This window comes from Nycticebus coucang, chromosome 8 (assembly GCF_027406575.1).
Source record: "Nycticebus coucang isolate mNycCou1 chromosome 8, mNycCou1.pri, whole genome shotgun sequence".
Taxonomy (NCBI): Eukaryota; Metazoa; Chordata; class Mammalia; order Primates; family Lorisidae; genus Nycticebus; species Nycticebus coucang.
The window spans coordinates 84324792-84341618 of NC_069787.1; positions in this window are offsets into that span (position 1 = coordinate 84324792).

Sequence of the window (16827 nt, forward strand, 5' to 3'; positions counted from 1 at the left end):
TTCATAATTTTTTCTTTCCTTCTTGTATAAAATCATCTCATTCTACATACTTATCTACCTTAGTATATATAATCTTGTTTTACATAGCAGTATTTTTGTTACTATTTTCAATACTATTCTTATCCTTTAGTGAACCTCTTTTGAACTATGGATCCATCTTTGTGATTTGGGGCCATACTGTCATTATTCTATTATAACATAATAATAGCAATGATAAAATGGAAATATAACAAATGTAAAAAATAATATGAAAATGGTATGAAAAACATTTTAGCAAGTTGCACTACAGTTAATGACATTTTCCTTATTAATATGAGCTGAGCTGAACTGGTCAACTCAGATCTGGTGACACAGGTACACACTATGAGACCATGGAAATTATCATTGATTTCATATTTATGAAGTGTACATGAACAAAATTGCTTGTTTGTGTAGCATCCCCTGCTCATGCCCTGCTCATATCCCCTTAGCAATCATAGGAGGCTTCTCACTGTAAACACAAGATACTCAGCCTGGGGCATCTCCCTCGCCACAGGACCATACTCCACAAGCACACAGGGCAGGCTGGAAGGGCCTTAGCCTGTAATGGGGTAGGGTAGACACTGAAGATGTTCCAGAGAGTATCCAGGGGTCCCAGTGAAACTAAGGCACGGGTATCCCGCACGGCCATCATCCACACATTCTGTGCTGCTGTCCTTCCCCTGGTACCTTCTTTTCTCACTGTGAGTGCTTCCTAGGAAGCAGAAAATACTTGCATGCAAACCTTTGTCTCTGAAGCTGCTTCTGGGAAAAATAAGCTCAAATAATTTTTTTTTTTTCCTCCAAAATATCCTTGCTGGCCATGAGATTTCACTTTAGGAAAAACCATTCTGGACAACTCTGCTTATTTCACAAATGAGATGACTATGGCCTAGGGTGGGGTCCCCAATGTGCCTGGGGTTACTCCATGATCAGAGGCAGGCCTAGATGGCTCTGGCATTAACTGTAATGGAACCAGCATAGGCCAAGGTCCTGATGTGCCTTGGAAGCTGCCTTGGAGGGTCTGAGCAGAACTTCCTCAGCTAGGCATGAATGCAGGGGCCTCCCCTTCTAAGACTTAACTGGAAGATCTGCTGAGGGCAGGAACATGCTGACATAAGCTGGGGCAGGAGGAGAATAAGAAGGGGTAGCTAAAACTGGAAGGAGTCTCTGGCCAGTTGAGGGGCTGACCTGATGGCTCTGTACTCCCTCTAGCCCCTGGGCACCTGAGCTTGCACTGTGGCTCTTGTGTGGTACTCCTTCTGCTCCTGTTCCCATTGTAGAAATGAAAGGTTTTCTGGGTCTTTCCTTCCTGAGTCATTCCTAAAGAACTCCCTACCCAAACATCTCATATATGGATACTCTTCCACTTAGGGGTTACTATATTCATCATAAGTTGAAAATGTCATAAATCGAAAAATGCATTCAATACACCTAACCTACATTAGCCTACACCTGGGCAAAATCATTTCTAACACCAAGCCTATTTCGTAATAATGTGTTGAATATCTCATGTAATTTATTGAACACTATACTGAAGGTAAAAAGCAGAATGGTTGTGTGGGTACTTGAAATATACATTCTACGGAATGTGTGCTGCCTTTGCATCACAGTAAAGTTGAAAAAAAAAATTTTTTTTTTTTTTTTGAGACAGAGCCTCAAGCTGTCACCCTGGGTAGAGTGCTGTAACATCACAGCTCACAGCAACCTGCAATTCCTGGGCTCAAGCAATTCTCCTGCCTCTGCCTCCCAAGTAGCTGGGACTACAGGCGCCTGCCACAACACCCAGCCATTTTTTTTTTTTTTTGGTTGCAGCCATCATTGTTGTTTGGCAGGCCTGGGCTGGATCCGAACCTGCCAGCTCAGGTGTATGTGGCTGGCGCCTTAGCCGCTTGGGCCACGGGTGCCAAGCCAAAGTTGAAAATTTTTAAGTTGAGCAATCATAAGTCAGGGACTACCTATATACACATACATGCTTCTCTCTGGGATTAGACCCCAGCTCTGTGGATCTCAGAGAAACTATGAGATGGATTCATGTCCCTTAGAAAAAAGCAGGTTTCCTTCTACTTCAGCTTTTTATTTATTTCCTGTGAAAAAAACTTTAGATACTGTTAACAATTTCCAGAGGAAGAAATCGGCTTCTGACCCAGACTTCTAAATAATATGATGGTCTGTTCCAAATGTCTCATCCATAGACCTTTTCTTATATCTGTTTGATAGACTGGGAAACCTAAGGTCAAGAAAAAAGTATATCATGAACCCATGACTTGACTCCCAGACAGTGATCTTGCCATCTCAACTTCAGAGCAGGCTTTAAAGGGAGTTTATTTAAACCACTAACTTACCCTCACAATCACCCACCACCCCAAGTTGAGTAGGGCCTATTGGAGTGAGTTACGGCCCTGCTGGTAAAACCACCTGCCCTCTTGGCTGTGTCCTGCCCAGGTCCCTCCACCTCAGATTTTATGGGGCCAACTGGATGTCATCCAAAGTAACTGGAGCATGAAAGTTCAAGGCCAACTCCTGTGTGAGGAAATTCATTTCTATAACATTTACTGAATTCTGCAGTAGGCATGGCCCTACGCTCACTTGGGGACCTGATGGGGTGGGGATGGATCTCAATGAATCCAATGGATCCTGCCCTTCTGCAGGAATTGTGTAGGCTAAGAAGTGATATAATTCACTTGTTAGAAGCTAGAGCAGTGATTTTCAACCGGTGTTCTGTGAGAGGATCTTAGGTGTGTCATGAAAAATTTTAAAGCTTGTTAATTAAACTATTTTCAAAAGAAGTTCAAAGCACAGTAAGTATATTCTCTTTGTTACTCTTTTTGTTGATCAACATAATTCAGGTGTGCCACAGAAGTTTAACTACAGGTTCAAGTGTGCCATGAGATTAAAAAGTTGAAAAACACTGAGCTAGAGTATACTAAAGGCAACAACGATAATAGCTGTGATGGTTTAAAAACATGCCTACCCATTCTTTCATTTTCTTCTTATCAAAAGTGGGGATCAAATTCCCTTCCCTTTGAAATGGGCCGGCCTTAGTAACTTGCTTCTAGTACACAGAATATGAAAGAAGTGATAGTGTATGATTTCTAAGGCTAATTTAGAAATGATTCAGCTTCTACCTAGCTTTTTCTTGGGACACTCACCCTTGAAACCAAGCCACCATGTTATGAGGAAGTCCAGGCCATATGGAGAAGCCATGTATAGGTGTTCTGGTCAATAGCCCTAGCTGACAGCCAGCCTCAACTGCCAGATGTGTGAGCAAAAAAGCTTTCAGATGATTCTCACCTCAAGCCTTGGTTTCTTCCCATATATGGGCTATCCTCATTAAGTGCTGCCTAAATTGTAGATTCATGAGCAAAATAAATGCTGTATTAAGCCACTACTTTGGGGAATTGGTTTGTTATGCAGCAGTAGATAACTGAAGCCATACCGAAGTGCGCTGAGTATTTACCAGGGGCCGAATGCTGTGCTAAATACATTACAGGATTATAATCACATTTCATCTTCCAAACAATCTTATTAGGTAGATATTATGGGTTCTCCTTCTTATAGAGAACTGAAGCTCAGAGCAATTGAGTGAGTTGACTGAACATAGAACTTGTGATACAAACAGGACTGGTGGGCCTGGTGCCTCATGCCTATAGTCCTAGCACTCTGGGAGGCCGAGGTGGGTGGATTGCCTGAGCTCATGAGAGCTGCCTGAGCCAGAGTGAGACCTCATCTCTAAAAATAGCCGGGCATTGTGGTGGGCGCCTGTAGTCCCAGCTACTTGGGAGGCTGAGGCAAGAGAATTTTTGAGCCCAAGTGTTTGAGGTTGTTACGAACTGTGACACCACAGCACTCTACTGAGGGCAACAAAGTGAGGCTCTATCTCAAGGAAAAAAAAAAAAAAAGGACTAGATGCCATACCGTGCTGGTAAACAGTTATCCGCAGGTTCTCTGGAAGTGGTGGTGAAACCGTGATTTGTAGTGTTTTCCATTTTCCACAGTGTCTCACATGGCTGACTGCAAGCTACTGGTGTGCTAAGTAAAATTGGGAGATGAAAACGATTGGCTCTCCTTGGCTCTAGTATACCACTGCGTGGAGGCTGCTAACCCCAGGACCCAAGCATACAGTCTTTGAAAAACAGATGGTTCTAAAGAGATGATGAAGATAGTGTGGGTGGTGAGGGCTGCTCAGGGGAATCTCCCTTGAAATATAGTTTGAGCTATGGAAAAGCCATTTCAGGCATTCATTCATCCTACTTTTTGAAATAAGTTCCTTCCAGACATTATTCTAGTCATTGATCATTAATAGAAATAATACAGACAAGCTGCTCTCTTGGAGTTTTCTTTTTATCATACCAGAGGCAGAGACTCAAAGGCCTAGGTTATATTGAGAAGTTGAAGTTATTCTGGGAGCGAGCAATAGAAAAGGAAGCAGAGCTCACCCTGATGTTAGCAGGCCACATTCAGGGCTCCAAGAAGGGAGATGCCCTGGGCTGGCTGGTAGCTCCCTTCCATCTTCTGACCCTTCCTTTTTGGGAAGCCCCAGTATCAGAAAAGTCTCAAGTCTGTTAGATTGGGAGTCCCTTTTTTAGCCCAAAGAAGCAGCCCCAGAAAAGGAGGGGACATGAAGCTACCTCTCACTACTCCCTTTCCTCATTCTAACTCTTCAGTCTGTTGGCAAGATGCCTCCTCAAGATGGCCTGAGGCTTCTGGGAGGCTGATTTCACTAGAAACTTTAGCCAGGTTTAAATAAACTCCCTCTAAAGCCTGCTCTGAAGTTGAGATGGCAAGAACCTTAGAACCTGCAACAGAGATAAGTATCAAAGCACAATATCTAAATAATTTCTTCAAATTTGGAGATGATTCTTAACTGAGAGAACAAAACAAAACAAATTAAAAAAAACTTTCAATCCAAAAATTTCTATACTCTTCAGGGGAGAAATACCTTGTCTAAGGCACAACTTCATCAGAAGGAGAATTATGAGGAATCTCTCTCTTCCAAAATAACATCATCCAACCTTAAAAACAGATGGTTTACATGATTTCACCTAAGGAAGGGGATTTATTTTTGATATAAATTTATTTTTGATATTTTTGATAGGGTTAGGGTTAGGGTTAGGGTTTTAAGATTGAAAATACTTAAAATATGCCATGCAAAAATTTTAAAAGATGTGAAGACTTAAGTTTTCTTGAAATCTTGAGTTGCTCAGAGTAGGGGGTAAGGAATAAAGGGTGATTACGGTACATGGCAGGACATAGTTTAAATTGGACTTCAGAGGTCTCTGCTCATAAAGCCATTGGCTAGACCAACACAGGGAGGAGATCATTCCAGCAACTCCCTTCTCCACCGTGTCCCTCTTAGACTCCATCAGCTCTCTTTCTCAAGTCCCAATGCTACCCGAGGCTGTCTTCTAGTTGATTAAGGAAAACTCTGGGTCTATTTTTTTCCATAAAATTATATTTCTCTTGCCATGGGAGAGACTTTTTTTAAAATTTTTTTTCTTCCCTTTAATAAAATTTATACATGTACATGATTTAAAAAATCCAAAATGGGGCAGCACCTGTGGCTCAAAGGGGTAGGGCGCCAGCCCCATATGCCAGAGGTGGTGGGTTCAAACTCGGCCCTGGCCAAAAACTGCAAAAAAAAATCCAAAATGGAAGAAAATGAAAAGTTGAATCTCCTGCCTTTCGGCTAGTGCCGCTATCTTCCAAAATGATGAACACAAAGGGAAAAAGGAGAGGCACCCAACAGATGTTCCCTAGGCGTTTTAGAAAATACAGAGTTGTTTCTTGGGCCACATACCCGTGTAGACATCAAGGGAATGGGCACTATTCAAAAAGCCCTGCCACACAGATGTTACCAGGGCAAAACTGGAAGAGTCTATGGTGTTACCCAGCATGCTGCTGGCATTGTTGTAAACAAACAGGTTAAGGGCAACATTCTTGCCAAGAGCGTTAATGTTTGGATAGAGCATATTAAGCACTCTTAGAGCCAAGATAGCTTCCTAAAACATGTGAAGGAAGGGTGGGTGCCTGTGGCTTAGTGGGTGGGGCGCCGGGCCCCATATACCGAGGGTGGTGGGTTCAAACCCGGCCCCAGCCAAACTGCAACAACAACAAAAATAGCTGGGTGTTGTGGCAAGTGCCTGTAGTCCCAGCTACTCGGGAGGCTGAGGCAAGAGAATCGCCTAAGTCCAGGAGTTGGAGGTTGCTGTGAGCAGTGTGACACCACAGCACTCTACCAAGGGCGATAAAGTGAAACTATGTCTCCACAAAAAAAAAAAAAAAAAAAAGTGAAGGAAAATAATCAGAAAAGAAGGAAGCCAAAAAGAAAGTTACCTGGGTTCATCTGAAGCCAGAGCCTGAAGCTCCCTCTGTGAGAACTGATGGAAAGAAGTCCCAGCTGTTGGAATCTATTCCCTATGAATTCATGGTATAATAGGTGTATAACATAGCTTACATGAGAGCCAGTGAAAAGGGGCGCAAGATGTTAGAAACTATTCCCTATGGATTCGTGGAATAATAGGCAAAAAATAAAAAGCTACTGTAAAATAAATAAATAAATAAAAAGATGAGTCTCCTTCTTCTGTTTGCCCTGGGTGTCTCTAATAGTTTTTGTGTGTTACTTTCCAGAAATATTCTATGCACATTATATACACAGGCATTACCTCATCCTACTAGATGTGACTGGAGTCTTTATCCCAACCGTCCCTCTTTTCCTCTCTCCTAGACATATTTGCTTCACTTGGCCTCAGAGATGACTCTCTTTGTTCTCCTGTGCTACTGAGTGTTCATTTGGAGGATCCTTTCTTATTTCTGTTTATCTCTCAGTCTCTAAATACTGGAGGGTGCCTGGGCTGCAGCCTAAGTCCACTTTTCTATCTGCCTCACTCCCTAAGAGAAATCCCTGCTCTAGCCCATGGTTTTTCCTGTCATCTTCACTACTGGCCTCTGGGCCAGGTGGCCTCCATATGCAGCTCCAGATCTGCTCACCACCCTTCTCCTTCCTGCTCTGGGCAGGGGACTGACTGTACAGGCTCTGTCAATGTGCTCCCTTCCCTCTGGTTTCCTATGGGCTTTGGAAAAGGAAAGGAAAGTGAGGTCAGAATATGTGTTCTCACTGAAGGGTCTTCTTTCAGAGGGTTCAGCTCCTATCAGTTGGCCACATACAAACTTATACATCAAAAAATAAATCCCCTTCCTTGGATGAAATCACACATTTGAATGTTGTCTGCACCTCTCAGCTCTCTGTCCCCAGGTTCCAGCAGCTCCCTCTTTTCACCCTTTCAGAGCTATGGATGGCTAAGGCCCCAAGGTTACCAGCCCTCAGGCCCTACAGTGTCCTCATGGTTTTTATACACATTTCCACTCTTTTGTAAATACTCCTTTCATTAAACCCTCCTCAAATTTCTTAATTCCAGTGTGCCAGCTATCTCTGTGGGATCCTCTCAGCTACAAATTCCAAATAGCTCTCATGTTGCCGTCACCCCTGAACTCTTGACTCATGTGAGCAGCTCAGACCACTGATTCTTCAGTTCAGCCCCTAAAAATCTCCCTCCATCTTCTCTCTCCTGATAAAAGGTAACTCCATGCTCACAGTTACACAGTCTCTCAACTCCTCTTTCTCTCACACCTACATCTGGTCTATCAGCAAATTTGATCAACTCTGCTATCAAAATATACCCAGAAGTAGATCACTGTGTGTAATCTCCTACCACCCTGGCCCAGCCACCGGGTCTCTCACAAGGGTGATGGTTAATGCAGCAGCCTTTCCCCTCTGTAGTCTCCACTCAGCAGCCAGAGGAATCCTAACTCAGGTCATGTTGCTTCTTTGTTTAACAACCTTCAAATGCTTCCCATTTGACCATAAAAGCCAAAACCCCAGAATTGCTTAAGCCCAGGAGTTGGAGGTTGCTGTGAGCTGTGTGAGGCCACGGCACTCTACTGAGGGCCATAAAGTGAGACTCTGTCTCTACAAAAAAAAAAAAAAAAAAAAGCCAAAACCCCACAAGGCCAATAAGATCCTACCTGACCCTGCTTCTCCCCACCCTTCTTCCCCATACTTCCTCATACTGCTCTGCTCTGCTGCTCTGCTGACCATATCGGGCTCTCTGCTGGTCTTCATGTGCCATGTAAAATCCTGCCTTTGCACCGTCTAGGCCAGTGGTTCTCAACCTTCCTAATGCCACGAACCTTTAATACAGTTAAAAGGGGTTGCGACCCACAGGTTGAGAACCTCTGGTCTAGGCCCTCCACCAGGCAGATATGTGAATTTCTCTCCTCTCATTCACGTGTCTACTCCAATGTCAAATTGTTCAAGAAGCCTCCCCTGACTGTCCAATCTAACATAGTATGACCCTGACACTTCCTATACCCCTTGCTCCATCTGGTCCATAGTGCTTAGAACCACTAGGTCCATTTTATTTGTTTGCTCCCCACCTCCCGTAAGCTGCATACATCACCCCCTTCGTCGTTATTTCCATTGTCTGCAATGTGCTTTGTAGGTGCTTGACATATTTTTGTTGAATGGATATATACCTTTAAAAATGACCATAAGGAGGTAGTCAGGCATGGTGGTACATGCCTGTAGTCCCAGTTGCTCAGAAGGCTGAGGCAGGAGGATGGCATGAGCCTAGGAGTTGAAGGCTGAGGTGAGTCAGATCCATGCCATTGCACTTGAGCTTGGGGATGGAGTGCCCTTGTCTCTAAAACAAAAACAAAACACCCCACCATTTGCCCATTGTCAGTTGCCTCATTCTTCTTCACAGCACATAGTATTCCAGAACGTGGAGGTATCCCACTGATACCAGAGTTTCGGGAGTCGATGAACCACAGGATCAGTGGTAAGTCAGGACTTATTCACAGAAAGAAAAATTACAACTACAAAACCGAAACCTCTTGGCAGCGAGAACCCAGGCCGGGAACAAGATCTCCTGTCCCCTCTTCCAGGTCTGCCCTGTTGCTCTCTGCTCAGGGGTTTATATAGTGGTGGGATGGGGTTGAGGTGGGGGGTGGGTGTTTTGCCAGAACTCAGTGTTGACTTTTAGGGGGTGGGTCTTGTCAGTTACAGCCAGCTATCCAATGAACTCTCAGGCCTTAGAAACTGACAGGAAAGTCAGAAGTGCACGTGGAGGAGACAGCAAGGCGCCAGAGTCTCCCCCTCAGGTGTCCCGCCCTTTCAGCAAGCTGGATATCAAGCTGGTTCCTCCAGCTGCCACAGCATCAACACCTCCAGGGCTAAGGCGGCAGGTCATGGTGCCACCTCGCCCTGCATCAACATCATTTCAATAAATAGTTTCCTACGATGGCATCTCAGTGGATTCTAACCTTTGCTATTTCAAACAATGCTGCCAAAACCACCTCATGTATTTATCCTGGTATTTTTGTCAATGGAATAAATCCCTAGCTGTGTGATTTTTAGGTCAAAGGGTATGTTCATTTAAAATTCTATTGAGATTTCTATGTTCTCCAAACTGGCAGACCCGGCCACTTCTCTCTCCCTGACAACAGTGGATAAATCCTGCTGTTGTCCCATCTGCTCCAATACCACATAGTATCAGACTTTTTGATCTTGGTTAATAGGGGTAGGTGTCTCTGTGTTCAATTGACGTAGTTTCCTTGGGAACCTTTCCTAAAGTCAGCGGGCCAAACCCTGTCGGAGAGGAGCCGAGCTAATCGGTCCCCGCCTCCGACAGCACCCACTCGCTGCTCCCTCGTTTTCCGCGCTTTCCTTTCTCCCGCACAAGATTCTGATTCCTGGAACCAGGCTCGCTGACCTCACGCCGGTGACTTCACATCCGGGACCTTCTGGGAATTCTCTGCCGCACTTTTTCGTAAGAAAACTAATAGGGAGGGGAGATGGGGGCAAGGGCGGAGTCTTCGGGAACCCGGAGAAAGAAGCCCGGCGCCAGTTTCCTCTTTTCGATTAGGTGGGGTGGAGCTGGACCGGCTTGTGGCGAAGCCGCAGCCAACCACACGTAGTGCCCGCCCCGCGCCCGGCCCCCGCGCGCCGGTGCTCCGGGACCCAGGTGGCCGGGCCCCCACACCAGCCACATCACTCTTGGTGTGGAACCGGGCAGAGGGTGGTTCCTGAGGGCTGCCGGGCCGAGCCTCTAATTTTCTATGGGCATCTAACTGAGCAGTCTCCCACAGGTGAGAGCAGGTACTAAGGAGAAAATTTGGTGTTGACTTGGAGGTACTAACAGTCCAGTGAGGTGGAGAGAGGCAAAACCAAAAAGTTACAAGCAGGTTTTCCAAACTGCACGACTGCATAAGGGGGCTGGGGGTGGGGTGAGTGGGAGGAATTAAAGAGGAAGCGATGGGGCCAAATGAGGACATTCCAGATGGCTTTTGCTTTCTCGAACAGGTTACCTCAGAGCTGTGTTTTCAGGACCAAGTTTTCCAGAAATGGCAGAATGGAAGGTGGTGGCGGTGGCGAGAAGCATAGCATAAGCAAAACCCGAGCCGCATTATACTTTGCGGGACCTAGGCATTTTTGCTTTCACCGCTCCTTCCCCACTAAAAAAAAAAAAAAAATACTTAAAAGTATTTTTTACAAATGTGGTAGTATAAAGACACATATGCTAATGTTACATATTAAAACATTTTCTTCAAACTGAAGATCTTCTCCCTCTTCTGATTTTAAAATAATTTCCTGGTCTACTAAGAATATAGTGGTCCCTAGGCACTGTGGTTATTGTGCCTAATGGGTAACTTGGCCCTAGGCAATCCAGGGAACACGGAACACGGAAGGACCTAGAACCTAGGATTCATGTGGAGGAGGCAATAAACACAGTAGCAACTGCACAGGAAGGCCCCCATGCGGATTTGTGATGGTGAGGAGCTGCTGCAGGACTGGGTTGGAGGACCAATAATTTGAGGGTAGCCCTGGTGGTGGGAATAGCAGTGAGGAGGCTGTTGCCACAGCATAGTCTGAAATTGGAGTTCAGGGAGCAACAGTGGAGATGGACGGGGAGGGTGAGGGGAAGAGATACTTGGGAAGCTGAGGAAGAACCTGGGGGCCCACTGATGTTAAGTGGCAGTACAGATAGAAGTCTGGGCTGCCGTGTCTTGCTTGGGTGGATGGCAAATTCTCTTGGAAAAGAAGACAGGAGGAAACCTGTACAGACTCCAGGATTTTGGGAGGATCAAGGGAAAGGTCCTTCACAAATAACAAAGCTGGGACACCTTCAAAAACTTAGGCTGTGAGATCTCTGCAATTGCTCCTAACATGCATTCTAACATCTGCCTAGGTTACCTAAGATTCCTCCCTAAAACTTCATCCACATTGGGCCACTTTCCTGCTCCTCATGGCTTAAAGGACAAAATCAGCCCACCTGTGCATAACCAGACTTCAGAATGACAAAAACAGACTGATTTTTCAACACCCCTTACAGTAAGAAACTGTCTCAGAATCTCATTTGGCTATACATTTCTGAATCCTTAATAACTGTCCTTATAACAGCACCCCACCCAAAAGAAACTCTCACTGTATTTAACTCCCACCTTCCAATATAAACATTGGGCTTAATTCAGAGACAATCAGGCCAAAATCAAGGGCTGGGGCAGGAAATACACTTATGAGAAGATAATAACTCCATTTATTCACTCTAAAACATGAATTGAATAGCTGCTGCGTGCTTTAGCACCATTCTAGGAACTGAGGATGCAACGAAAAACATATGAGACATGGTTCTTCATGGAGATGATATTTCAATGGAGGGAAGACTAACTGTGGAGATGTCACTCTCCAAAGATGGATGCAAAAAGAAATGTACACAGTTATGATTTAATTAAAAAAAAAGTACAGGCTCGGCACCTGTATAGCTCAGTGGTTAGGGAGCCAACCACATACACCTGGGCTGGTGGGTTCAAACCCAGCCCAGGCCTGCCAAACAATGACAACTGCAGCAAAAACAAAACAAAACAAAACAAAAAACATAGCTGGGCATTGTGGTGGGCACTTGTAGTCCCAGCTACTTGGGAGGTTGAGGCAAGAGAATCGCTTGGGCCCAGGAGTTTGAGGTTGCTGTGAGCTGTGGTGCACGGTACTCTACCAAGGGCATGGTGAGACTCTGTCTCAAAAAAAAAGTACACAGTTATGATTTAATATAAAATAAAAGACAAATGCATATTCTTCTAGAATTTTGCCTCTTCCCCACCAAAAGGTAATGTGTAATAGCCCTTCCTTTCAATCTGGGCAGATTATGACTCACTTGTAACTAACAGAATGCAGCAGATATAATTTTTCATGACTTCTAAGGTTAGGTCATAAAAAGTGATGCAGTTTCTGCCTTGTTAGTTGGGACACATGTCCTTGGAGCCATGAGCCACAATGTATGTAGCAAGGCCAACTATACTGAGACTGCCATGCTGTGAGGAAGTCCAGGCCACAGGGACAGGCCATATATGTATGTTCTGGCTGACATCCCAGCTGGGGTCTCAGACATCACAGTACAGAGACAAACCATCCCCACTGCATTCTGTCCAAAATCCTGACCCACAGAATTTATGAGCATCATAAATTGGTAGTTATTTAAACCACTAAGTTTGAGGTGGTTTGCTATACAGGAATAAATAATATCTAGAACACTAATAATAAACAAGGAAATGAGTGAGCATATTGTGATAGATCCTAGGGAAAACATAAAACATGGCATCTTGGAGAAAGGTCTCTTTAGGTAGGGGGAAATGGATAGTGGGAGATGGTTCAGGAAAGGCCTTTCTGGAGAGACATTTGAACTAAGACTTGAGTGAGAAGGAGTTCAGCCACTAAAGATGTGAGAAGAGACTTCCAGGCAGAGGGTACAGCAAGATCAACAGTCTTGAGGCAGGATTCAACTTGGTAAATTCTGCGAAGAGCAAGAAAGCCAGTGTGATTAGAGGGGTGTGGGTGCGGAGAGTAGGACCACGGATGTTGGAGAGCAAGGCAGAGAGGCAAGTTATTTTGTCTTACAGGTCACTGAGTGGAGTTTAGATTTCAGACTGAGTGAACTGGGAAGCTGTTGGAAGATATTATGCAGGAGTGAATTAATCTGGTAAACTTTTGATAAGAATTCGTGCTGGGCCAAGGGGTGGCTCACACCTGTAAGGAGGCAGAGGTGGGAAGATCATTTGAGGTCAGGAGTTTGAGACAAGCCTCAACAATATAGCTAAACCCCAACTCCACAAAAAATTGAATAATTAATTTGGAGTAGCATGGGCCTGTAGTCCCAGTTACTGGGAAGGCTGAGTGAGGTAGGATGATTACTTGAGCCCAGGCGTTTGAGGTTGCAATGAGTTATGTTGACATCACTGCACTCTAGCCCTGGTGACAGAGTGAGTGAGACCCTGTATTAAAAAAAAAAGCTCAGGCTGTCTTGTGGAGGACAGACGTAAAGACAGGCAAGAGAGGAGGAGGGTATGGTAGGAAAAGAGAGACGGATGGTGGCCTGAGGCAAGGCGATAACGGTGAATTTGGGGACTGGTGGACAAATCCCGGACACAGAGGCAGTGGCAGAGAGTGCCAATGAGCGAGGAGGCGTCCTGCTTGGCAGGTCGGTCCCGGGCGAGGCAGAGACGTGGGTGAGGACCGGAATCGGCTTCCGTCTGGAATCTGGGAGGGAGGCTCTGAGCAAGGGCTGGCCGGCCCGTCCCGGCGTCCGGCGTCTGCAGTGCAGAGCCAGGCCCTGGCAGCAGGCCTGCCGGGCGTTTCCCAGCAACAGCTGCCGCCGCCCGAACTTTCTGAACTTGGCTGCTGCTTGGTCTCATCGTAACCTTGGCAACAGCCGGGGGGAACACGCCCAGAGGCTCCGTAGGTGGGGCCTGAGCGCAGAGCGCTCAGCCTCCGGTCCCGCTCACTCTCAGCCCCGCCCCCTTCTGGAGAGGAGGCGGAGCGTTGGCCTCTGACACACGTGTCGGGGCAGGTTTGCAGAGGACTGCGCCAGGACTTAAGGAGTGGCTGTTGCTCTCGGTTGGCATACGCTACAGCTGCTTGCTCGCCACCCACCCATCTCTCTCTCTCCATTGGGCTCCATTAGGCCGCCGCCTGCAACCAAACAGATTGGATCTTATTGGTCACTTCTGTAGAGACGCCTTCCCAGAACACCCAAGCTAAAGTAACTGTCACTCTCCCCTCAATGACTGACCTTGTTTTTTGTTTCTTACACAGTATTTCTCTCCCGTGGAATTATCTTATCTGCTTATATTGTTTTATCTCTCTAAACTTAAATTCCATAAGACCAGGGACAAATTCTGTCTTGTCTCTATTCTTAGTACCCTGAATAAAACCTGGCATGAAGGAGGTGCTCAATAAATGCTTGTCGAATGATTCGGCTGGTTTACTCAATCATTCATTCAGTTACGCATTCATTTATTTCACATTTATGGAGTGCCTTCTAGTGCTTGTGGTAAGCACTAGAGACACCATAAAAAATGAGACGGGGCCACCCCTACCCCCCCATGCACACCAGTAGGTTAGAAAGAAGACATACTTAAAAAATAATTACAGTAATGTGAAAAGCAAACATCTTTGAGTTCCAGATGCCAGGCATAGATTCAAACACTTCACACATATTAATTCAATTAATCTCTGTAAATAGTAGGTTCCTTTTTTTTTTTTTTTTTTAATGTTTGCAGTTTTTGGCCCGGGCCAGGTTTGAAGCCACCGCCTCCAGTACATGGGGCCGGCACCCTACTCCTTTGAGACACAGGCGCCACCCTTTTATTTATTAATTTATTTTGTAGAGACAGAATCTCACTTTCACTTTATCTCCCTGGATAGAGTGCTGTGGGGTCACACAGCTCACAGCAACCTCCAACTAGTGGGCTTAGGCAATTCTTTTGCCTCAGCCTCAGGAGTAGCTGAGACCACAGGCGCCTGGCTATTTTGTTGCAGTTTGGCCGAGTGTTTGAACTCGCCACCCCCAGTATATGGGGCCAGCACCCTACCCACTGAGCCACAGGCGCCGCCCTGTAGGTTCTATAATCATGCCCACTTTACAGATGAGAACTTTGAAAAGAATAGTCGTGTTATAACCTGGTGGGCCCTATGATTAAATAAGATCCCATGGAGACTGAGGAGGACATGTGGTGAGGGGGTCAGCAATAAGGGAGTACCAGGCCCAGGTAGGTAGATTTGAATTTTTTTTTTTCTTGAGACAGAGTCTCACTTTGTCACTCTCGGTAAAGTGCCATGGTGTCACAGCTCCGCAGCAACCTCAAACTCTTGGGCTTAAGCGATTCTCTTGCCTCAGCCTCCTAAGTAGCTGGGACTACAGGGGCCTGCCACAATGCTGGCTATTTTTAGAGATGGGATCTCGCTCGCTCTGGCTGGGGCTGGTCTTGAACCTGTGAGCTCAAGCTTATTCTGCCTTGGCCTCCCAGAGTGGTAAGATTACAGGCATGAGCTATTGCACCTGGCTCTTTTTATATATTTTCTGAGGTGGTCTCATTGTTACCTGGGCTAGAGTACAGTGGCATCATCATAGCTCACTGCAACATTAGTCTCCTGAGCTTAAGTGATTCTGCCTCAATTTTTCATGTAGCTAAAATTACAGGAACTTGCCACTACACTTGGCTAATTTTTTTTTTATTTTTTTGCAATGATGGGATCTAGCTATATTATCTCCAACTCCTGGGCCCAGGTGATCCTCCCACTTGGCCTTCTAAAGTGCTCGGATTATAAGTGTAAGCCACTGCACCCAGCAGATTTGGTACTTGATTGTTCTCCACACACTGCAATATTCCACAAGGAATGAGGTCTTTCCAGATCAGAGTGCTGTTGTCCCAGGGGAACCCACCCATATAGGCTGAGCAGGCAATGAGGGGCCTGTGACAGTATAGAGGTTTGAGCCCTAGGTCTGGGGGTAGTGTATGGCCCACCTGTTCTGTTGAAGCAAAGTTCAAGTATAAACTTTTTAGGGGGAACCCTAGTTGCTAAAGCTTGGGTATATACAGAACCCAGAACTTGTTACACCCATGGGTCTTGGCAAATGCTGTTCCCTCTGCCTTGCATGCTTTTCCTTTTGATTTTCACATAGTTGGCTCTTTGTCATTCAGATTTCAAAGATGGTTTTCCTTAGAGAGTCTACCTTGGCCACTCTCTCTAAGGAAATTGCTACCATTGTCACATTATTATTATTTATTTGTTTATTTGTTTATTTATTTGAGACAGAGTCTCACTTTGTCATCCTTGGTAAAAGGATGGTGTCATAGCTCAGAGCAACCTCAAACTCTTAGACTCAAGTGATTCTCTTGCCTCAGCCTCCCAAGTAGGTGGGACTACAGGCGCTCACCACAATGCCCTATTATATTTAGAGACAGGGGTCTCGCAGAGTGCTAGGCTTACAGGCAGGAGCCACTGCACCCGGCCTACATTATTATGTTTTAAGAATCCTATCACAGGCTTGGTGCCCATAGCACAGTGGTTATGGGGCTGGTCACATACAGCTATGCTGGGAGGTTCAAACCTGACCCGGGCCAGTTAAACAACAATGACAACTGAAACAGAAAAATAGCCGGGTGTTGTGGCTGGCACCTGTAGTCCCAGCTATTTGTGAGGCTGAGGCAAAAGAATTGCTTCAGCCCAAGAGTTGGAGGTTGCTGTGAGCTGTGACACCACAGCACTCTACCGAGGGTGGCATAGTAAGACTCTGTCTCCAAAAAGTAAAAAAAAAAGAGTCCTATCCTAGAGTGAGAGAGTGGCCTACTCAGGAGCATCACCCTATTCCTAATCTGATTCTTCTTGTTTATTTATTGTCTGTTTCCTCATTCTAAAAAGTCAGTTCTTTGAGAGCAGGTCCCCAAAGGCTGAGGATTGAGAGACACAGTAGT